The sequence below is a fragment of the Brienomyrus brachyistius genome, chromosome 12 (assembly GCF_023856365.1).
Source record: "Brienomyrus brachyistius isolate T26 chromosome 12, BBRACH_0.4, whole genome shotgun sequence".
NCBI classification, from domain to species: domain Eukaryota; kingdom Metazoa; phylum Chordata; class Actinopteri; order Osteoglossiformes; family Mormyridae; genus Brienomyrus; species Brienomyrus brachyistius.
The window spans coordinates 14,353,887-14,377,967 of record NC_064544.1 but is presented as its reverse complement, the minus strand read 5'-3'; the positions used below and the strand labels follow the sequence as shown (position 1 = coordinate 14,377,967).

The following is a 24,081-nucleotide window of genomic DNA, read 5'->3' as shown; positions in this document are numbered from 1 at the left end:
TCTCTAAACGGACCATTGATCAGCCTGTATTTATTGCTTTAATATGAAACTTTTTCAGCCATATCTACTACAGGAATTCACAATATATGTGTAGTCACCCAAGTGCTTTAGACAACATAAAATGTTCTTTAACAAACCTAATTTGACTGGGGATGGACACAGTGCATGATGAAAATACAGTAATATACAACATACTTTGTAATACATACGAAGAGAAAAATATATGAAATAATTGTCACCTGAAGGTGGCCCGTCTTTGCAGTAATGGTCATTTTGAATTCTTATATACTGGAAATATGGAACGTTCATTCAAATGTATAGTTAAAATGTACAGGATGAACACCGGCCTGAGAATGAGTTGTACTGGGTATGTGAGTCTAAAACCCCACGGTCTGCTTTGTGATCCTGTCTGAACACACTAGTTCCAGTACTCTATCTGGCCTGACAGGCATGCTTAAAACTCTTCTGTGTGTTTTCGCCCATTCTTTACCTCCAATTGTGGCGGGTGACAGTGGCTCTTTCTTGTGCGGGCGTGAACGCATCACCACGGAGGGCAAATGTGTGAAGTGGATTAGTGATTTAGTGGAGGGACCTGGATTAAATCCACCTAAAGGACCAAAGACGGGAGAAACACAATGATGTCATTGCACTTAAGTAAAGTAAATAATGTTGGCATTGAGAGGAAACAATTGTGCAACACAATGATGTACCAGAGCAACACCTTACACTAAGAGAAATCTGGCTATGCTTTAAGGCTTAACAGAAGCCAGGGATTCTTGAGATAGAAAGCATGTCCGCACTAGTTACACGTTTCTCGGCCCTGGATTTATAGTCTGCCGATATCAGACGATGTGCGGACCCTAAGGGACACGAGGACTAATTTCCGAGACGTAGGTATAACACGTCCCATGGTGGACTGCTGCCCATATATCCCTCGAACTCGCAAGACAAAGCATCTTTAATAGGTTCCTGACTTCTCAAACACTACTCACAGCTGACCACCAATGGAGCGTTGGAATGGACAACAAAGACTTCTGATTGGTTAACTGGAGAGGTGTGATGAGTAACACAGAAAGAAACAGCTACTTAATATTTCCTGCGGCTAAACACCAATGTAACACAGCTTCAAGCTGCAAGCAATTTTCTCAAAAACTGCAGGCTATAAAAATCACAGTCACAATCTGTTGTGTTCACAGGATAAGCTGCTGAAACCACAAGGCAAACGCAATAAGCGAAAATGAATGTTATTGGGCTAATTATTTATACCATTATCAAAAGTTTACATATATGTTTATCTCAAGGCTTAGGTAGATTTTACTTTTTTTCTGGTAAAGCCTATCCATTAAAAGAATTCTACAGAATTCCCAATGCCTATGCAAAATATATTCATAACGAAGACCAGAATATTTATGTATTATTACATAGTAATTTTATTTAATTTATCACTTACATTAACTGATTAATATGTGGAAGGAATACATTGTGGTTGACACTTAATGATAACATTATCGTCTATAACTTCATTGATATTGATTGAACTTCAGTTCTTACATAGCAATGTACCAGCACAGCTGTATAAGTACTTTTGCTGAAACATCTGAAATGTCTATTAACGTGATGCAGTTGATGTTCAGAAACAACTTGATTTCATGCTTTCATGTGAACAACCGAAGTGAAAACACAATTTCTTTTGCCTGTTTCTTTTGCCTTGAAATAGAACCATAAGTCCCAGAACCATCAATGGTTCATCAGTGTTCTTGGAAGAACATGGCAGCCTATTAAAAGGCAACAGAGATTCACTTGGCACACAAAAAAAAACAAAGATGACAATGGAAATGACTCATTGACCTTTAATTAGTGACTTATTGTATGACCAGCAGCCTAGCATCAAAGCAAACTCTAAAAACACATTTTTCTTATGTGAAGAGAAACTGCCCTGACGTGAATTTGTATCAGTTTCCATATTAGCTGGCTTTGAAGGACAACTATAACCAATAAATGGTACAGTACAAAAAGCATTCATAGCTGCCAGATTGACAGCTAACAGGATAACGACCGCTGAACAAGCCACCAGCAATTCAAAGCAACCATGAACAGCGGAAACAAAACAAGTAAACATACTGTAACCTTTCATTCCAAAAATGTTTCAAAGTAGATTGGATTCAACTTATGAGCTATGCTTTTTTTTTCTCCAGACAATTTTTGTTTGTAGGTCTGATCAAAAAAACCCCCCCACCAGCTGTTGATCTGATTCAGATCCTCTCCCCATGAAAAGAATAATGAACGTGGTCATCAGACCTTAATAAACAGCAAGCGGCATTGTCCATTATCAAAGTGTACGGATACATCTTTCATCACTATGCTTGATTAAATGCGACCTGGTTTAACAACGACATAGTGGAAAAGTGATAAACATAGAGAGCTTGTTCACATGATTGTAAGTAATTTCTCCATGCTTCAATTTGCACGATACAATGTAATAATTCAGCTTTGATTGCCACAGCTCAACCATACATGTGGAATGCTGCTACAATGTAAAAATGTAGATATGTATTGTACACACACACACACATGCAGTGTGTATATATATATATATATATATATATATATATATATATATATATATATATATATATATATATATATATATATATAGAGAGAGAGAGAGAGAGAGCTCATGAGAGCTAAGATAAACACAATCAAATAAAATTTATTTATGATTAAGGCAGATAGGAATGGTCCAGCACACATTGCAATCAACCAAAAACAGATGTAAACGTTAAAACTTTTGTGTGAGTGCCATTATTTTCCATGCAAAACAAACAAACAAAAATTGTGAACATTCAGATTACCTGAGAAACAGGCAGCTTAAGTGAACGTGCTGCACACTTTCCATACGATACCTTCGCACCACAAATGTGACAGCAGTCACAGCTCACTGTCCGACATCTTGGCAATAGGGTGACAGTGTAACAAGGCTGTCAGCTTCATCTGCAGGATCCATTACATGCTTGGCACACATTGAGACTTTTAGCAATATCGTGACTTTCTCCAGCAAGGACTTCATCCTCATTAGTGGAGGCTTAATGATTATATTATATCTTGTAGCCTCTCTTCATTCTGAGCAAGTTGGGAAGCCCCACTGTGCTGGAGCTTATTTGCAGAACACCTCTTGATATAAAGTATGCCATTCCAGGAAGAAGGTGAGAGAAAGCCTCTACTTAACACCTGCTACAGGGGTTGTAGTCCCAGTGTCCATGGACTATCCCTGGGAAGGTCACTGTTCCATTGCTCAATCCACATTAACTCAGAGAATGTGTTAAAGATCTATGCCCCTATTTTAAGCTTTTTATGTATTCCTTTGTCCACTAACAGCAAACAGTTAATGTGTTATAATACAGCTAGCAGCAGGAAGTTTATCCCGTCTTACTCAGAAGTAACATTGCCGATTAATGTTTCGACATTTCAAAATCAGGTGGTATTCCGTTTCCCCCCCTCCCCATGAATTATGATGATGCCGGAAAGTTAGGAACACCTAGTTAGAAAGGCTTTTGGGTTGTGACGTGCCTCACATCTAACATCTAAATGTAAACATCAAATATGAGACATCCCAAACCAAAAAATAGAAAATACAAAGTACACGCTACATAACATATAATACTGACTATTGTACGAGTACAAGCCTGCGGTGCACTTAGATGAAACACATATTTAAAAAATTCAACACGTACAATCATTTTTTTCAATGGAAATATGGCTCATTCTTCATGATTATTTAATTAGGAAATCTATAATTGTGATACCTTTGGGTCCAGAGGCGGTAGGAAAATTTCAAAAAAACGAAGCACATTATAGCTAGCTGCCACTGGCCTGAAGCCAGAGACCGCTTGCTGGTTGAGAGGGCCACTTGTGGCTCGCTCAGTTGTGGCGATTTGGCTTCTCGGAGAGCAATGTCGGTTGAATGTCAATCAGATGACTTGACTGACAAAGGGGAAGCAGAAGATAGTGCTGAGGTACAAAGTTATATGGAACCCAGATTTCGTAATGAATTGCCTACCATATGTTGCTGAAGAGGTAGAATAACTCCACTGTGATTTGAGTGCATAGCATAATAAGGTAAAAGAGCTACATTGTTATTTTTTTCTTAACGTCAACGCATTTTGGCAAAGATGCGTTCGGTTCTTCTGATGTAGGAGCTATTTCTGGGACCACAGCACAACCATATAATTATGGTTCCTCTTTTTGAGGAAGAGTCTTTTGAAATGAATCTGAAATAGTGCCATTAGAAGTTCCTATCACCAGAATAGGGGTGAATAAATGGAACAATTGTTCATCACATGCAGAATGTTGAATGGGTTTTCTCTGATCTACAGTGGAATACAGGAACCTAACCAAGTCTTTGGCTACTGTACTGGAGCTAATGACTCGAGTAAGTAAATGCATGACAGTCATCAGTCATATATTTGTGTGATGCGGGTGTTAGTCACACAACCAGGTTCTGTCAGTACTAAGCACAGCGAAAGCAGATAATATTCACATACTGCCTGGTTTTATCTTCACAAAGAATCTGTTAGCAGTAATCGTATATGTTGGTTTAAAAAAGGATTTGCATTTTTATGTATCGTAATATTTGTTAATATATTTTGCTATCGTATGTAGCAGGACACGTTTCAGGACACGGGTCACCATTAAGTAATCCATAAAATTACGGCATGGAAAACTGGGCGCTGGTTTTGGTTTAAAACATGGCAACCCAAACATGGAAAACCCAAAAGTCACAGCTACTTCTCTCATCTTAAAGAAAGAAAGAGATTTTGTGGGAGAAAAAAAAAATTATAAAAAAGGATGTTACTGAATAGCTTTTTATGCAACTTCTCTTGCATTAACTCTATCGTGTCTGATGCATACCGAAAAAAGAGCCGTCATGAATAAATAAATAGCTCTAGAAAATTTCAGTAGGATGCTTTACCTTGCAGGGAATATTATCCTTGGCTTTTGATACTAGCTCTGCTGCGGGGAGCGACTTTCAAAGATAGCGGCACTGAAAAATTGCCAGGCTCTCAAAGACCCCCTGCAGAGTGTGTCAAACTAAGAAATCTCTCTGAACTTACAGAATTAAATTCATCTCCCCGTCTCCACTGTTTCTCCTTGTGGAGGCGAGCTTCGTCCTTGTTTTTTTTAAGAACCTCCATGACAAAAGGGATGGGGGGGGGGGGGGGTGTTGGGGGTTATGGCATCTTTATTTCCTAAGATCAAATAAGGGGGGATTCCTTTGTTACATTTAATGAGAAATATTATTCACTTCTTACCTCACCTTAAATGCATCCTATGATTCTACGGAGACCGATACAGTTTTATAGCGCAATGTAGCACCAGACATAAACAAAATGTTTCCTTGCTATCAGAGGCAAAAAAATAAATAAATGAATTGGAATCCTTGCAGGCAAGCTCGTCATAATTGCTTTACCGTTGTCATTGAGAAGATCCACATGAGGAAAATAAATAACTACAAAAAATAGTACACCCCGAATAAAATACTATATTTGTAAAGAACCTTTCATCTTGGAATCCCAAAGCAAGGGGGGGGGTGACTCACTCTCTGCCACCATGTGTTGCACCCACTTGCATAAGGTATGGCAGATCTTTAGCAGTCTAATGCCACACAGTGTGTGTGAAGACACAGAGGAGAAGCATGGATTCTGACAAGCCAATTTCCAGGGAGGGGACAGGGGAGGAATTAGTTAGCCAGGCTGAAGGAGCACGATTGGGAATGGATGGATGTATAGTGTAACTAAAGCATTTAAAAGTGAAATGCACAGTTTCAAATATAATCACATAAATATGTACCCTTTGTGTGCCCTGCCTGTTTGTTTTTTTTTTTTTTGACTAAAAAATATGGATTACACTAGTGGGGGTTTTAAACAACATAAATAATGTTAGGCAGATACATATTTCAAAGAGGCCTTGTGGTTTGATAAAAAAAAAAAAACATGCCACTAAATCAATGTGACACTAAAATCAATGTATCAGTCATATTTAAATCCAAGGCATTATGAATATTGCTGCAAATCTAGGTTGAAGATGCAGTAACTTCAACCCTGTAGTAAACTAACACATTACATGTAGGATTAGTTTGCTTTTATTGGCACTATTTACGTACAAACGTATCTAACTTAAATTTCATATAAAACATATGTAGTAATCATTCACTGTCTTGTAGTGAGTGCACATACAATTTGTAAATATCTGATGCTTTTATAATAGATAAAAGGTGATACGTGGCTGATAATGAATGACCTGGCATTGTGTGAGGCTATTCATTCAAATACGGCAAATGAATCACAATCAGACATGGCATGTTCTTAAAATGTCCATGAAAATAGTATTAGTTTTATACTGCATTTTGATATGAACTATTCAATCATATATAAACCCAGATTATTTAGATGAATAAGTTTGAATACTGTCTGATGAATTGTGATGTTTGATTGATTAAAACAACAAAGACGACTCCAGGATATTCATTTCTTCATTGCACTGATATCACTCATATTGAGTCAGAGTGGATACAGCAAACGAACACAATTGTCTGCTTTTTGTCTTTTCCCTTCTGCTCTCTTGAGTTGTCATTCCAAATTCGCAGATTGCGAAAACAACACCAAGAAGAGGGGCAGCAATTTTGAAACTAGATCTAAAATTTCATTCAGAATATCATACAGGTTGCACTTTCTGACGATGAGAAACGCCCTCAGCAAGAAAACAAATTATTTAAGGTAAATCCAAAATTCATTCAAACGTTAACAATTCGGAAGTAGATTGGTTAACCAGCCCTGTGTTCTGACAGCTAGGCTTCATACTGCAGGTACCACGAATGGAGAAACCCACAAATACGTGGGGGGAATGGGTGTATGGTATTCTCATCCAATTGAAACGGAAGAATGTCAACAGCGGTAAGCAAGACAGATGAACAGTCGCTCTCCATATTCGTTGCTATCCATATGCAATTAAATGGCAGTTTGGCACAATGTCTTCATAGGTTTTAATTCTTAAACACATTCACCATATGTCACGCAGGGAAGGAGTGCTGAATGTCTTAATGGTAGCATTTTCAATCATTGAATAAAAATATACAATTAAAGGCACACTATTACTAAAAATAAACTGCTCAAGTGTATGACTAAATTATGAGAATATACTACACACATCTACAGCTGAATCATCTTATGAATCAATTCGATAAATGTGAACATTTTTGGAACTGGTAGCTGCCACATCTCTCTTTGCAATTCCTGCTGTATTTTGCATCCAAGTTGACCATTTACCACATCACCTATTCAGGAGTATCATTTAATCTATCACAGGTTGGAAACAGTAGATATATGTGATACATTTTGTATGCAATAAATACACTTTGTTTTTAAAATGGTAGTAGAAATGAGAAAATGCACTCACTCACTCACTCACTCACTCACTCACACACACACACACACACACCACCAATGCATGTGGAACCCCAGCAAACAGCTTCCTGCCCCTTACTGCCATATCATGGTGACTGACAGCCCAAGCATGGTAACTTGCTTCAGAGACCTACTAACAACTTCAGGACACTGCGGGTGAGGGTGAACTTGTGACAGGAATAAAAGCATATTGTCGACAAATTTCTCTCATTCGCTGGGGGAAAAAAATGCAGATGCACACTGTACACAGTGCATGCATAAACATCACGCGTTATGCTATTAACCGCTACACTGCCAGTCAACAGCGACTGTCGCTGTGCACGATGCGTAATGACTAATGCCAATGACTAGGGCCCTGACAGGTTCTGTGCATGTAGGGTGCATACCAACAAAGACTTTATGGAACCCCCCCCCCCCCCCTCCACACCCCATCCCATGTCTACGCCACTTCTCAGTTAATCAATTCATTAACAAAAAATCTCACCAAACTAACAAGCCACACCAGAGCATAGAGGATGGCGAGGAGACACAGCTACGTTAGAAAATGCACATAAAACATCAAGTAACGTGTTTTTAGGTAGATTTTGATAACTGAAACCAGTCAAGTGGTCCAACTGCAAAAAATATTGTCAGAAAAGAAACAAATAAACTGCTAATTTACAGGCAAATAAATTAATCAAACCATGTGTCTGTGTATGTTTGAAATTTGCACTTCATGTATACCGATACAAGAAATTTGTCTGTATGTAACACCAAAGCCACACTATTATTGATGAAAATGCAAAGACTTTTGGGTGCATCTGTCTTTCAGCTGAAAAATTCTGAGAAGAAACGCTGCAGCTAACTGTTTTACACAGATATGATTCAGACATGCACATATAAAGCTGTGTAATCAGACTTGGCCCTGTGCTATTTGTCAGATGAATGCTGAACATGCATTAGCTAAAGGGACACTCTGGAAAACTGCTGAAATTAAAAATTACACCGCAAAGATTAATGACAATTTTTGTATGAAATGGGCTCAATATAAATATCTATAATGAAACTCCAACTGAGAATATATATATATATATATATATATATATATATATATATATACACACACAGTATATATAATTATGTTAAATGAAGCTGCCATCTGAATTACTGCTTCTTCATTTTCATCTATATTACAAACAGTACGCCTGCAGACCAATTAGCGTAAAACTTGAATAGTTAACCAATGTTTACTGTGAATTTTATTGGCCAGGCGCAGGACTGATGCTAAATCTGCATTTTGCATAGCGAATGAAGATGTCTTACTGCCTAGCAACTGTATGATGATGTCATCACAAGAAATACTATTCCTTTTAATGTGGAGTGATTTTAATAACAAAAGAAAACAGATTTTTTTTTGCAACACAGTAAAATAGTATTATTATAGAAGTTGCTAATAATGTGACCAGCTTAATTTTCCATATAAGGGAAAATCATTGCACAATGGAAAAAAAAGGTTCATCCAAACAACTACTCAATGGTAGCTGGAAAAACAAAATTATTTTATGGTTGTCTTGCCGCAAACACATGAGAATAATTTTCCCCATCTTACCTTCTGTGGAAAATTTGCTTTGTTTCACAGAAATATGTGTGAGCTTCCCATTTGTATTCAGATAATAAAAATATATCACGTTAAACGCTACGGATAAACAGCTGCATCTATTGCACGTAGGGCGTTTAGCATCCTGATCCTGCATTTTATATTTTGTTAATGAAATGTATATATATTTTTTATTTTATTAAAATGTATTCGTATTTAAAGGTATCACATTCCCTAAGCTTTATATCGAACTTCTGTTTTCTCCCACTAATGTCACAGATGGAGGCTTGCAAAAAAGAAAACATTGAGATCATAATCAAATTCAGTATGGCTATTAGCCACATAGCTGCCCAACAAGTGACCTTGACAGCGTTGATGAAGGAGAGTTAGCAAGGCGCTGTTGATATTGCTAATGTTCAGGTTTGCTGTATGGTCATTTTGAATAGCTGAAAAAAATTAAACTAAGTTTTTAAAACAAAAACAAATTCATTTTAAAAGAAAATCAACAGCATTGCCAAGCAAAAGCATCTTATTTTTCCTCCTCGATTTAGCAAAAAACAATTTTATTTGCAATGTTCTGATTTTACCAGATGTGAAATTGTCTAATTGTCTTAAAATCAACTTTAATTGTACGTTGGCAGCAGTAGTCGTTTGTTCGGTTTAACTTCTAAATTGAGCCCAAGTGGCCAAAGGTATATATCTGCACAGAAGCATGCAAGAAGACTCACCTGCAAAGAATTCAATCTGAATTTGAAGATCGACCACCTAATTCATTCATTCCTATAATGACATTCCACAATGCCTTCAATGAACCTCTCACAGTAATCTGCAGAATAAACTCTTAAAGATTTACATTTCCCATGTGGTCTGCACTTGTGGTGGGAAGACAACATTTTAATTTCTCAATAATTGACTGACTGAATGGACAATCCCCACGGAAGAGTACCAATGAACACAAATGCAAGGCAATTCAGTTGTTTACTGGAGATTTGCCACAGTCTTAAAAAAAAAAACCAAACAAACAAAAGAAACAAGACACATTCACGTCCTCGTACTCAAAATGTTTTACTAGAAAGTAAAAACTGTAAATAACTCATATTTATAACACCATATCTACGCCATTCTTTGTAGGGCCAAAGAAAATAGTTTGTACACTAAATTTCATTAATTGACTCATTGATTGAAAATAAATAAATAAATTATATATATATATATTATATATATAATTTCTATAAATTGCAGTCATCAGCTTTTGGCTGCTGCAACCATTCCATTTCTGGTGTAATTAAGTAAATAAAAACAGCAGACAAAAAACCCCCCACAAAGGAACATATTTGGGAAATGCAATTTTTCGGTTAAATGACAAGGGCGATGATGTCATTTTTGTGCGTTTTTATCGCGAGGCTCCTGCCATTTCCGTCAATTCAAGTCAAGCTCCTCTCCCTTCTGGCGAGTCCAAAACCTGCCTATTGTCTGGCATTCTGAACGTCGGGCTTATGACATGGGTAATACTGTTTGCGAGTGTGCGGCAGTAAGCCACCTTCTAGGGACACGGCCATGGCAGGTAATTCCCATATCCAATGCCACCGCAACTGCTGATTTCACACAATGGGGAGAGGAATGCTTAGGTGTCACAATGTGTCATTATATCCAGCGCCCTCTTCAGTCGACAGTGGCTTCTGTGACCATTAACTCTAACTGTTTTCAGCAAGACTTGGGAACTATACAGGGAAAGAAAGTAGCTTCCATTATATTAAATGTTAATCTGTTGTTCACCTACTTATTACTGCTGATGTTCTGCTGATGTTCCATCTCTGGCTGAAGCCGTGCCCGAACCCTCAGTTCCTTCAATCTACATTTTTAATTACACATGGACTAGATGAAAAGACTGATGGATTATATCACCTTACATGTTAATGTACAGAGCTTGTCAGACAAATGACAAATACAAGCATTAGTAAGAGGTATCTAATTCAGCAGGTGGCAACATACTGCAATGAATATTCTGTATCGTAGAGGATTCGTAATATACCAAGATTCGATTTTCATATACAGTTGTCGCCGCAAAAAAAAGGCAGAAAAATAACCAATATTCCTTATTTTTAAATCCATAATAACTACTGTACTACACATTTTGTAAGGACTGAGATTTGGAAAGAAGTGGCTAAATAATGAATAATAGAGAATAATTATCTATTCGCCACCAATTAAAGAAAAGGCACATTCACAAGGTAAAAAGAACTGATAAAATTTGATATAATTAATGAGACAGAATTAGATCGTTTTTTTTTTTGTAAATAATCTCCTTTGATATGAGATTAAAACAAGTAAAACAAATATGAACGCAACCATAGAAATATATAAATAATAAAAATAATGTTGAAATCCGCACAAACTGAAGTACAGAGTACCGTGTTTTATAACTGAATGCACCATTGTAGCTTGACTTATTCCCTTACCAGTTAAATAAACATTTCTTCGTAACTCTGCTTTTTCAGGCCGGTAGATCTGATAAAGGATCTGGAGGATTGGCTGTGCACTCATGTTAAATGATAAATATTTCACTGTGATATTACATTACATCATACTCTTAAATATCTGTACTCTTGGGGACGTCGTGTGTTGGCACGGAGCTTCTGCGTATTGCTCCTTATGATATGACCTTGCCCCCCATATCGATTAACTGTATATTGGTTTATGACAGTGTTTCCATTTACTAGTTTATTTAGCACATTTCTATGGAAACGAATCTTTGATTCGACTCATTATGACACCTGAAAGGCTTATCTGGAAACAAACCCATCTTGTCAGGTATTTCCTAATAAATCCATGGAGTGTGAGAATGAATTAATCAAGGTGGGTCAGGTATCGTAAATCCCAAAGAAAGATGATGCTCGACCACGCCAGGTTCTCCTAGGGTCATAAACTGGCCCTAACTTTCTCTCTTGTTGGAGAGTTGGGTTTAATATATATATATATATATATATATATATATATATATATATATATATATATATATATATACACACACACACACACCGTGGACCTATTCTGTGTCCTGTGCCTGGGCAGGAAAAAAAATGTCATAATTACGGTATTTCCTCTAGAAGATGCTGTAGACTAACTCACACAGACACAAATTTCCTGCACAGGAACACAACCTTGCCTTGATTTTAAACAGGCATTCCTATTTCGTGAGATAAATTATTAACGACAATATCAAGAATGTGGAGGGTCATCCAGCAGTTTCACTGCAAGCCAGAATAATAACATTCCATGCACAGTGCTTTGACTTTAGTTGACGTCGGTGGATAACCTATCTTTAATTATTCTGATTGATTAAAGGTTGCCTAGCTCACTCCTCACATGCTTTATTGTTATCATATGCGGGTAGTCAGTGATGGGAGAAAAAAAATGCAGTGAAAGATCACATATGGAGGTAAAAACCCATGCGGCTGTGTTCCCACACGTACATCTCACAAAATAAACATCGCTAGGACCATGCCTAGCAACATGTGAATGCAATATTTTGAAAATAATGTGATACAATTACTCTACTATTTCTAAATAATTCAAAGCTATGGCAAACCAAATAATTTAGATTCCGTTTCATAATTATAAAAAATTCATATTTTCATTCGATTTGTAATCTTCATTTAATTATTCAACACAATGACAAAATACTTGAGATACATATGAAAGACTATTGGAAAAAATGGCTAAGAATATTGTTATAAATAAATTTTAAAAGCAGAGATTATGCCCCCCCTCCCCAAACACTGATAAAGTTTTGCTTTTATTTTCAGCAAATCGGTAAAATTAAATGCAGCATATTAAATGGTCAACAAAACAAACGTTCTAACCCATACATCTAAGAAAGAAAATTTCGTACCTATAGATTAAATATATTACACTCATAATTCTCAGATTTTTTAATCTGAGGAAATTATAAGAATGTCTTAGTGGCATCAAAAAAATAGATCTCTGCAGGGCCCTGGAAAGTCCTGAAATGTCATTTCATGATTTTATTCATCACATTTTAATGCAATAAAAATAGTAACTGTTTCTTCTACTGATATCCATTCAATATAATATAACAAAATTATTTTTTATCGTAAATAACATGCAAATTTCTTATTTTTTTCCAAAGTTTTCCCATGTCAATGTCAGGATAAATATTTCAGATGCAAAGATATTTTATGAGTTAAATATATCTAATGTTTTTCTTAAGGAAGTTTAAATGAAAAAAGTATATCAACTGAGAAGTATGACAAATTTTGTCAATAGAGAAAAAGAAAAAGAATGAACAACTGTAAATGTGTTAATTTACAGTATTGTTAATATTCTTAGCATAATAAGGTAGGAATACACTGAATTTCATCTCTATTCATTGGTGTCTACAAACAGCAAATAGATCATTTTCATCAGAAACAAAGATGACTACTTCATTATTGTTTAAAAAAATTTTATTTGACTAAGCCTGGCCAAATAAAAAATCTACTTTTTGAGTGTTTCAATGATTGACATCTGTTTAAAAAAATATGACAAATTTTCATTGTAAGTGGCTGAACCTTTGCAGCTGGTTTAAGGAGTGATTATTTAGAATGTATGAGAAATATAACATATATAACTGTAATACTGTGAATCTCATTCTGATAGTCTAAATTGAATCCAGTAATTGCTAGTAAAAGTTTTTACTTTGTTATGTTGTATTTTTTTGTTTATTTATTAAGAACATTATTTCATTAATTATGCATCTGCAAATGTGCACATTTTTGTCTGGTATTTTTCCTTTGGCAGAAAAGCATATTGACGAAAAATAAATAAATTTCAGTAAGCATGGTAAACCAAATGTAAAATACTTGATATGTATTTATCGGATTTTTATTTATTTTATTTTTTTAATGAACCCCCTCCTCTGGAGTAATTACCTACAGTAAGCATCAACACCCCGTTGCTAGTTATAACAATTTATAACAAAACCAGACTGACCTCATTGAATGTACTTGGCTTCCACTTGTGGAGACGTTTCTATAAAGCTACTTTAGTTGGTTTGTGACACGTCAAGGCTGTTTCCCCAGCATTACACCATTTACATCTGCCATGTAGGCTGAGACACTTGATCTCGGCTAACCCCTTGGCGCTGGACAGTTTAATCCTTACGCCCAGGGTTTTCTTGCTGGCCCCCTGTTATTTTGTTCATGAGCTGAATGTCAATATGCAACCGCCGTCCGGCCTCCAGAACGGCAAAAAGGAGACATTTATGGAAATGCCTCATCATTATACAGTACGGAATCTGTGGAAAAACTGGAACTGTGCATCATTCTCAAATCTGCCAAGCAAGTACAACCAGCGCTACAGGAGAAGCACGATAATACGCTGTAAGAATACTGCAAGTAAGCAGAAAGGGCGTTTGCGATGATGCGAATGAAGGGTCCTGCGCAGGTTCCTGTGCTTTAATAGCCTAATACAAGTACTGCACCCAACAGTTGTATGCACACATACATGCAAGCTTAAATGTACAGTTAGGTTTAATAACATGCCAGAGTCCCCACCCCCGACGCTCGCGTGACTTGATTTCTTATGGTCGTCAACATTAGCAACGTATGTTAAAAACCATTGCAGCAGTCAGCATGCCGAGCCTGAAAATTGGAAGATACGACCAAGCCATTTTCGTCGACTAGAGAAGAATCAATTATTGGATTTAGTAATCACAGGTACAGTGGACCTTTCCAAAGTGAGCGGTTGCCATGGAATTCTCCTGGGTTACAAGTTCATTTCTAGGTCAGAGACATAGAAACCGTGAAAACACAATCACTAATGGGTCTCTCCAGTAAAACATTTTTACCTTTTTTACTTTTTTTTTTAGTGCACGTTTCCTCAGTAGTAGAGTTTGGAGCGCAGTGGTCTGCTTCCACTAAGCTCTTAATGCACCAGTTATGCATATTTGTATGTCGAGAAAAGTAATCATTGCTACTCACATTTGATGATGACTTCAGATGTTCTTGTCATCATTAACCTGCAAATTAAATACAATGGCATGAGATATGTTAGCAAAGGGCAGATTTGGTGAACCAGAACGCATCTTGGGATGCAACCGACACAAGCGCCAACAACTGGCTAACAGTTCAGTTTTAGATATCGTAATGATATTATCAAGCACAAAAATGACGCCTATGTTGTACTATAATATACACAAATATGTGCAGGGAATATAAATACAAAAAAACAAATTTCACAAATTAAATTGTACATTTGTAAGAAGCTATATATACATACATAGTTACTTGAATACACACACACACACACACACACACACATATAGTTAATTGAATATGAATGTCACACTGAATGCAAGGTGGCAGCCTCCTGTCTCTCTCTAAGTAACACTAGAGCCCCATCTACTGGAACATAAAAAATGCTGAACAAATCCATCAGTTGTATTACATTTTAAAAGATCCCTCCAACTGTATAAATAAGCATCACACGGAATATTGTCCTAAATGCTGCACAATCTCTGGAAAAAAAACAAAAAATCTGAAATATTTAATTGAATAATGGAATGGCAACTTATAAGGTTTTAGTTTTAAGAAAATATATAGAATATGTTAATTTGTGTATTTACCTTACAATGATTGCATTTCTTTTACCAGCAACAATGCTGTTAAATTGTGACTATGTAAAGTTTGCTTGCATTGTTACTTTGTTTGATAAAAACTGGTTCTCCGCAAATAACTCAAGATCTGTAATGCGCTTTGCACCCACGTCATGTCAACCATTTAAAACTTTAAAGTACGTGGCAAAAGGAACTCGGAGAAAATGATGTTTGAATGATCTTCATATTAGTGCAAAACTATGATATTATTTCTGTAAAAATATGTTAACTTACAGTAACCATATGAAAATCTCTATGAAAGTCACCTCAGGATTTGCAACAATCATCCTACACACCATTATATTTTTTGACTTGACCACTAGCAAACCATGTAGGGCTAAACAAAACCTCATTGACATTTTTTACCTAATTGAATTAAGTGAGCCGGTAGTGAAACAAACACATGGAATGACTGAGGTGTCTCTGAAGTGAGGTTTGGGAGCTGAACTGTTCATCAAGCCATTAGTTAGTTTTATTTTTTATCCTTAATTGGGGTATGTTCTAATGTTTTATTCATGATCAGATATACACATATTACCCAGATAAATAGCTTAAAACATTTCCTTTCACTGCAAAACTTAATACATAATAATACTGAACACATAGTACTGAATGTCAGCCAAGCCGATATGGAAGATAAACACGACGCACCTGCCAATTCACACCGAACATAAAATAATAACAAATATGGAACAGCAATGATCATGAAAAATGATGAACGACGCAAAAATGAAATTTATTTCTGTACTCACAAAGTTCACAAATAACCAATGAGCAAGATTGTTCTGAGGTATCAAAATTCATAGAGCAATTATAAATTAAAGATGTATATCTAATTATAAATTATGTATAAATGTTTGGTCACAGTCTGTACTACTAAGCCCATATGAAAAATGAATTGATGGATGAAATGTTTTATTTTCTTACATTTCATTTATTTTTGCTCGTTTATTATTATTTAAAGTTAACTGGAAATATACTATGTTACAAGGTACTAAATTTGACATTGGGGGCTAATTTTCGCTCCATAGAAAATGAAAAAGTAACAAAAATAAAGTAGCCATTTATACTGTCTAATATTTCATCTTAGAGAATAACACGACCCGTGGGGAGATGAGACATTCGGCAGCGTGGGCGATTCGGGACCAGAGTCCGACCGAGCATAAACGTTACAGGTAAAGGTTGAGCCCCGAGGACAGGCTGGAAGAACAAGCAGGAGAGGCGTTCTCTCTGGGGGTGGACAGGCAGACACATGCGCAGCCGGGCTTGAGAAATGGATGCTGCGGAGGGGGCCCCGAGACGCAATGCCGCAAAGGCTTCAGGCACTTAGACAGAAAGCCCCATCCCCAGCCCACCCCCCCCTCCTGGGATTCCCCGTAGCGTCCCAGTTAGGTGACCCACCGAGGAGATACTCTCAGTCAAGGAGGTAGAGGAGGAGTGCTTGATAGCTCCCCAGAGCTGGCCAGGCTAATGATTATGAAGTTGCCCCTCTCTTCTCAGCGCTGAACTAACATTAGGGAATAGGGGCACCGTTAGCACTAAAGAGAGGTATGAGATTACTGCAATCCCCAGCAGAATGGGAAACCATGCAATGAGTGTCCAAGTTAAAGTAAGTAAAGTTAATAAGAGCCAGATGTTAATGCGCAGCAACAATCATCCACCACTGACAGGCTAGCTGAAGAATAGGGTAATTAAGTTTACCCAAAGTCAGCACCTAATCATCTTAATGAAACATAATAAAGGTGCACTTAGTGGACTCTCCGCACGACCTCCTGCCTCATCTAAAAAACAGAGGAGGTTCTGCTATTGTGGCCTTATAAACCACAAAGCAGCTGTGGAATTTCACAAACCAGCCAGTTACAATGCAGCAATCATTTTACAGATATGTTAGATACGTATGAATTATGCTATACACACTTTAGGTCATGAAAAATCAAGGACCTTTAGTGACGATGAGGGTGTGAAAACATTTTGTGACAGTTGTGATAAGGTTCAAGTTACTCAGAGTATGTGGTTATACTATTGGGCTATGGATATATCACCACGTGCCGGGTGAAGTCAGCACACTCACTGATTTCACCGGGTGCTTATTCCTCAGAAAGGCAGAGTTTAGTCTTCTATCGACTCTTCAATGAGGACAGATCTGCCTTCCCTATCACAGCCTGACTCCCATTTTGTTTGGTCATGTTATTTTTTTAGACGCCAAAATGGCTGTCCTTTGCTTTCATAGTCATCCCCTCTGTGATTTTGTTTCATTATCCCAAGATTAAGTCTCTTTTCCTCCTTTCCATTTCAAGTTTTATACATTCATATATGCCAGACAACTTTATATATATTTATACTTGGATTATATTATACATTTTGACAAGGCCCTTCATACTGTACATTCACCCGCATGTTGGTCAATATAACCTGCAGAGTTTAGTACGATACATTTCTTGCGTCAGTCATCTTTTGCTACATCATCATTAGATGTGAAGGATGCATTACACTGCAGCACGCAGCCGAGAGACATTTCAGAGAGAATAATGATTCTTTCCACAGGTTTTTTTTTTTCCTAGTTTTTTTTTTAATCTTTATAAAAAACCTTAAATGGCTGAATTAGCCTAACTGCACTTCACAGGCAAAAAAGCAGAGGATAATGCTCAAGTTGCCATTGAGGGTAATGAGTGTTAAGTCAATAAAAATGGAAATCAAGGTTTTATCAGAGGTATGTCAGCAGCTCGCACGGTCATTTTTCCAAACTCTGAAAGGTATCATAAGTTTCAAGGTTTCACCACACGGCCATATTTCACCCGTATTGGAAAGACGGAGGCTTTGGTATAAATTTGTGCCTTTAAAATGAGGTGATATATTTCTGCAGGAAAACTCCCCACAGCAGCAGATGGATATATCACTGGCCTGCTGGAATAATACAGTAAGCACCGGTCCCACCGGCCTCCTGGTGCTTCCTTTAATTCATGTGCCTCTCCTTTAGTATCGGCTACACTTCTGAACGCTCCCGTCAGGCTTGATTTGTAGGGGAAACTGCTGTGATCGACTCAGCTCAGCCACCTCGTGCGGGATTTCACGTGAAGATTTCAATCTGTTGCTCCCCTTTAACTAGGACCCCGGCTCACGGAAACGAATTCATCTACAGCCTTCCATTACAAATGATTCGAACTCAATATGTGCTTCAGTATTTACTCAGGCCCAAGTGCGCATTAGGCACAGTATATACAGCATTCTTTACATAAATAAAATAATCGTCATGGCTGCTAGGAGGATTAGCGTGTGAGGCTGTGCACGGACGCCAGTATCACCCTAGCCGGGATTTTGCATTTTCTCTTTGTGCTCTGTGGGCTTCTTGCAAGAGCTCCGGGTTCAGCTGAACTGTTAAGCCAAAACCCTACTAATTTTGTGCATGCCTGTCCTGACATCTTAACCAGCGCCCCCCTGTGCATCTTGCAATAGACTCCAGCCTCCCCATGAATAGAACAAGCAAGAATTGGATTAATAAACTTTGCTATAGTTCAGGAATATAATATCGATAATAACTCAAAACTTTTTCTCTGGCCTATTTTTGATCACCGTGCATAGACGGACTCTTAGTAATAACCATAAAAGAGGAACCATATCTATGGAAATAATTTCTATGTCTCACGAATCCCTACTGACAACATAAGAAGACTTCGTTTCATTTCTCCTTTCATTGGTATACATGGCCAACCTGTCCACCTTTAAAATACAGGGCGAAAGATTTTCACAGAAATTCAAAAGTGAAGTGATGGAGGAATCTGCACATCAGTCTGTGACATCCATAATGACCGGGGCACATACAGGCGGTGTGCCTGAAGGTGAGTGCTGCCAGGTGTGAAGGCAACGCATGTGGTGGGGCTCCTGCCGCTCCCCTTCCCACCAGTGCTGAGGTCGCTCAAAAAGCAGCGAGAGCCCACAGCACAGTCAACATACAGTACAGCTGCACTGCTGCTGCAACAGTTTACTGCAACACAGCCTGTACGATAAAATAACCTTTATGGGAAGAAGTTAACGAAGTGGTTACCGACACGTACATACATTATAAGGACAAAAGTATTGGGACACATCTCTGAATCATTCATTCAGACCCATTGCCACAGGTGTATAAAACCAAGCACCCATCCATGCAGTCAGGTTTACAAACATTTGTGAGAGAATGGGTCGTTCTGAAGAGCTCAGTAAATTCAAGCGTGATACTGTCATAGGAAGTCAGTTTGTGAATTTTTTTCCCTGTAGGATATTCCACTGTCAACTGTAAGTGGTATCACTGCAAAGTGGAAGTGTTTATGAATAACAGAGACTTAGCCACAAAGTGGCAGACCAAGTAAAGTAACAGAGCGGGGTCGCCAAGTGCTGAGGCGCATAGTGTGTAAAAGTCTCCAGCTCTCTGCTGGCTCAATAACTGCCGAGTTAGAAACTCCCTCTGGCATTAACCAGAGCACAAACACTGTGTGCCAGGAGTTTCATGGAATGGGTTTCCATGGCAGAGCATACAAACCTCGCATCACCAAACACAATGCCAAGCATTTGATGTAGCAGTGTAAAGCGCGTCGTCACTGGACTAAAGGGGCCTAGCCCAACCTCTGAAAAACAACCCCATATCATTATCCCTCCTCCACCTTCCATGGCCAAGCAGCTGCATGCAAGTCTCACATCACCAAGCACAATTGAGTGGTGTAAAGCACACCGCCACTAGACTCTAGAGCAGTGGAAACATGTTCTGAGGAGTGACGCATCACACTTCTCTGACTGACAGACTTATGGAAAAGTCTGGCTTTTGCTGATGCCAGGAGAACATTACCTGCCTGACTAGCTAGGCCACTAAGTTCCAGTGGAACTAATTCTTGGGTCCATGTAGTGTATATGCCATGTATGTACAATGAGGGAAATAAGTATTTGATCCCTGGTAACACATGCTTTAGTACTTGGTGGAATAACCATTGTTTGCAAGGACAGCTGTCTGACGTTTCTTGTAGTTAGTCACCAGGTTTGCTTGCAGGTCAGCAGGAATTTTCATCTACTCCTCTTGGCAGACCTCCTGCAAATCTTTACGTTTTTCAGGCTGTCACTAAGGAAAATAAAGCTTGAGTTCCCTCCATAGGTTTCCTATGGGATTTTTCATGCCCGGCTCGTCCGATCCTCGTGTGAGCCACGCCCCCTGATCATGCACGTGTGCTTCCCCGATCGTGCCCAGCTGTTTCCTGTTATTTTCGGCTTGTCTTTTGTATTTAGTCCACGTCTGAGTCCGTATTCCCCAGACTTGTCATTAATGCTAGTGTGTCGCCGTCTGCCCTGTCTTCCCATTCCCTGAATAAACCCATTTTTCCCTCATCCTCGCCTTCCTGCCTCCTCCGTACTCGCTACCTGCCTGCCCATCTACCGGGTTCTGACAGGATTAAGATCCAGAGACTGGCTAGGGCACTCCATGATGTGCTTCTTCTTGAACCACTCCTTTGGTGCCTTGGTCATATGCTTACAGTCGTTATCTTGCTGGAAGGCCCACCCAGCCCTGACTGAAGGAAGGAGGTTCTCATCCAAGCTTTTACGGTACATGCCCTGTCCATCTTTCCTCCGATGCGGTGCAGCCCTCCTGTACCCTTGGCAGAAAAACACCCCCAAAGCATAATGCTTCCACCTCCGTGTTTGATGGTAGGGATGGTCTTCCTGGGGTTATAGTCAACATCCATTTCCCTCCAAACATGGCGAGTAGAGTTGATGCTCAATTTTGGTCTCATCTGACCACATGATATTCTTTCAAGCCTCATTGGAATTATTCAGGTGTTTACTGGCATACTTCAGACGGGCCTGAACATGGGCCCTCTTGAGCAGGGCTACTTAGAGAGCACTGCAGGATTTCAAACCGTAATGGCATAATGTGTTACCGATGGTTTTCTTGGTGACTGTGGTCCCTGCTGCTTTGAGATCATTAGTGAGCTCCTCCCGGGTACTTCTGGGGTTAGCCCTCACTGTTCTTAAGATCATTGATGCTGCATGAGATGAGATCTTCCTTGGGAGCCCAGACCAAGGGTGACTGACAGTTATTTTATCTTTCTTCCATTTGTGAATAATTTTACCAACAGTTGTCACTTTCTCACCAAGCTGCTTGCTGATGTTCATGTAGCCCATTCCACCTTTGTGAAGGTCAACAGTCTCGTCTCTGATGTCCTTAGACACCTCTTTGGTATTTTCCATGGTGATAAAGTTAGACATGTTAGTGTTAGTGTGTGTAACATGTAAAATGTAGACATGTTAGTGATCCAAGAATACAATTTAACAAAGTAATACCATTAAATGACAATGCTGGCTTTGTATTTGCTAATACTTAATTAAGTTGTGTTGTGTTGTGTTACTGCACGTGTTCTTGACCTAATTTATTGCTGGCTTGTAGGGGATAAAATAATTTTTTCTGTAGATGATTGACAAATTGATTTGAATCTGTTACATAATGATATTTTCTTGTTTGTTTTGCTGAAAATTTATCTTCTGATATTAAAATAAACCTACCAGTCAAATTATTGATTTCTCATTTCTTTATAAATGGGTGAACTTAGTCATTCAACAGGGGGGTCAAATTATTATTTCCGTCACTATTTGTCTTGTATGTGAGTAACATTATGGTGTGGTATCTGTACTTTTACTTAAGTACAAAAGCTAAGAACATTTTCTACCACTGCCTCCATGTTCGTGTCACGCATATAGGTAGAATAGTACACCCCCACTCATGATGTCATCACAGTTCCCATTCAGGATTCAAAAATTTCTTGGTTCTCAACACAATCCGGATTTTCAATTTGAAACCTGCTTTTATTTGGGTCGAAACTCGGAGAGCCATTCAAAAATAGGTTCGGAAACTGGAACGGAACCGGTTCTCCGCTGGTGGAAAAGCGTTATGTATGACCTCTGTGGGGTCCGGCAGTACCTGTTGTCTCTCTGCCTGAATCTGCAGAATGTGCACCTGCCCTGGAAAACATCTATGTCTGCGTAGTTCATTCAACTCCAAATACACTCCTTCCGTGTTCCAAAGATGTAATTAATGTCATTTATTGTATATATTACTTAAAGTTTAGTATAATGAAAGTCTCTTCAGCTTGCACTTTACCGACTCAGTTCACTTTTCACAGTTCACCTGATAATAATATAACTTCAACCTCTCCTTTGGCATTATTCTGCCTAATTTATCTGAAAGTGAAAGAATGAAATGATTGAAAATGTAACACAACAAAATTCATCTGTCATTGGAATTTATTTATTTATGTGCCACCGAATGGTAGAGCATGTAAGCCGGCTGGACGCATGCTAAAGGGATACCCAGAACACGTAAGTGCTACACAATATTTGCAATCAACTGCAATAATGTATTCCTGGGATGGATTGGCAGCCAGTCCAGAGTGCTCCCTGCCTTCTGACCTATGCTACTTGGCACTGGTTCCAGACTAACGCAACCACCCATATTGAATAAACAGGCACAGAAGATGAATGGATGGAATGACGTACCAGATTGTTTTCAAATTGTTCAATTCCATTGATATCTTCTTGGACACTTTCCTGAATCATTATAAAATATTTACCCTAAAATCTCGTATAATTCTGCTCCTGGATCATCCTGCATGCAGCTATTTTACACTTTTTCTTTTAAAATCGAATTGGCACTCAGTAACACTTAGGATGCCTGTGTACCAGAGGTGCACGCTTCTGAATTCCCACTCTGCTCTTCATTACGAAGGCAATTCTGTGATTTTCTTTATATATACAGTAGTGGGGAATAATTCATACAGAGGGGCCAACCTTATCATTAGCCAAAGATATGTTTTGAATCAATGAGTGACAGGGGAGGGGGCCATTCAGAGGCCAATCATCTCTCAGCTGGGGCCAGTGCTCTCATGGCCTGCTCCCCCCCCCCCATTGAGAGGGGACTTCCTCAGGAGTGTGCCAACCTGGGGGAAAGACACAACTGAGATAAAAGGGGCTGTTGCCACAGCAAGACAAGGTTAAAAAGCTTGGTTGCACAGGTCATTTGCCTGATGCTATGAGGGCTGCCTGACTGGGGATGCAGGAGATATACCACTAACATGCATGGACAAGTACACCTCTGCCCACACGACAGACAGACATAGCATTTAGAATCTGTGAGTGGCAACGTCCTTAAATTCAAAGCTACACAAACGCGAGGGCCCTTGCTTTACATCCTGACAGGCCTGCAAGACATCTGAACCCCGAAGCATTCATTTTCCCAAAATCCATGAAAGGAAAGCAGGGTGATTTATTGTGTCTTTTGAAATGCATGCAATATGCCCGAGGCAGAAGGGTCTTTTCTTTCCAGATACTGCACTATCTGCCAGACTCTGTTTTTTTTTGTTTTTTTTTTAAAGTAA

The 24,081-nt window shown here is 38.5% G+C and overlaps 1 protein-coding gene across 1 annotated transcript in view; it reads right to left on the bottom strand.

Moving 5' to 3' along the window:
* Positions 1–24,081, bottom strand: part of si:dkey-237h12.3 (teneurin-3) — a 332,826-nt gene that overhangs the window by 289,609 nt on the left and 19,136 nt on the right. The window contains 1 exon segment of the mRNA XM_048971419.1: positions 15,018–15,055. The gene's annotated coding sequence lies outside the window, so the exon portion shown is untranslated.